This window comes from Marmota marmota, unplaced genomic scaffold, assembly GCF_001458135.2.
Source record: "Marmota marmota marmota unplaced genomic scaffold, marMar, whole genome shotgun sequence".
Classification (NCBI taxonomy): domain Eukaryota; kingdom Metazoa; phylum Chordata; class Mammalia; order Rodentia; family Sciuridae; genus Marmota; species Marmota marmota.
The window spans coordinates 6,801,860-6,802,590 of record NW_026000019.1 but is presented as its reverse complement, the minus strand read 5'-3'; the positions used below and the strand labels follow the sequence as shown (position 1 = coordinate 6,802,590).

The window sequence follows — 731 nt, the reverse complement described above, 5'->3', positions numbered from 1 at the left end:
TTTTTAGTTTAAGTTCCTGGTAATATTTTAACAGTTTTCAGTATCAAGCACCTATATTACATAAAAATAAAATTGCAGGGGAGAACTATCAGCCTAGTTCGTTAGTACAGGTTGAATATCCTTTTTCAAAAATGCTTCAGATAAGATGTATTTCAAATTTGGGAACTTTTTTTTTTTTACTGTAGTTATTCATTCATATTAATTGCACAAATTAATTGTATTCACTATATTTTTATACAAGAAAATGGAATGTTTCACAACTTTTCAGGGCATCTTTGTGAAAGGGACATGCTTATTATGTCTATATTGTTCCAAATATAGTGTATGTGCTGCTGAAATGAGTGCAAGATTTTAGATTCTCTTTTTATCTGAGGAGGGGATTTGGGAATATCTGTACACATACACAGTGATATATTGAGGATGGCATCCAAGTCTAAACCTGAAATTCACTAATGCTTCATTCACATCTTATTTAATAGCTTAAAGGTAATTGTATGGATATACATATTCATTAAATGATGTGTTTGTAAATTAGGATCTGCATCATATATCGGATTATCGGAATTCCAGAAGTGTCACAAACTTCGTCATCCACGAGGACAATTTGCGTGGCTTATTTTCTTTTATTTTGGCATCACCATCGTTCCTGACTGTAAATTCATATGCTACCAGGGAACAGTAATTTTCTTACACTTATTTCTGTATAAGTGCTTAAAAGTAAAAAAAAAATA

General features: G+C 30.9%; 1 non-coding gene across 1 annotated transcript; it reads right to left on the bottom strand.

Moving 5' to 3' along the window:
• Positions 1-238: 238 nt before the first annotated feature.
• On the bottom strand, positions 239-345 carry LOC125618765. Its single transcript, XR_007350153.1, has one exon. It is a non-coding gene; the product is annotated as a U6 spliceosomal RNA (small nuclear RNA).
• Positions 346-731: the final 386 nt, after the last annotated feature.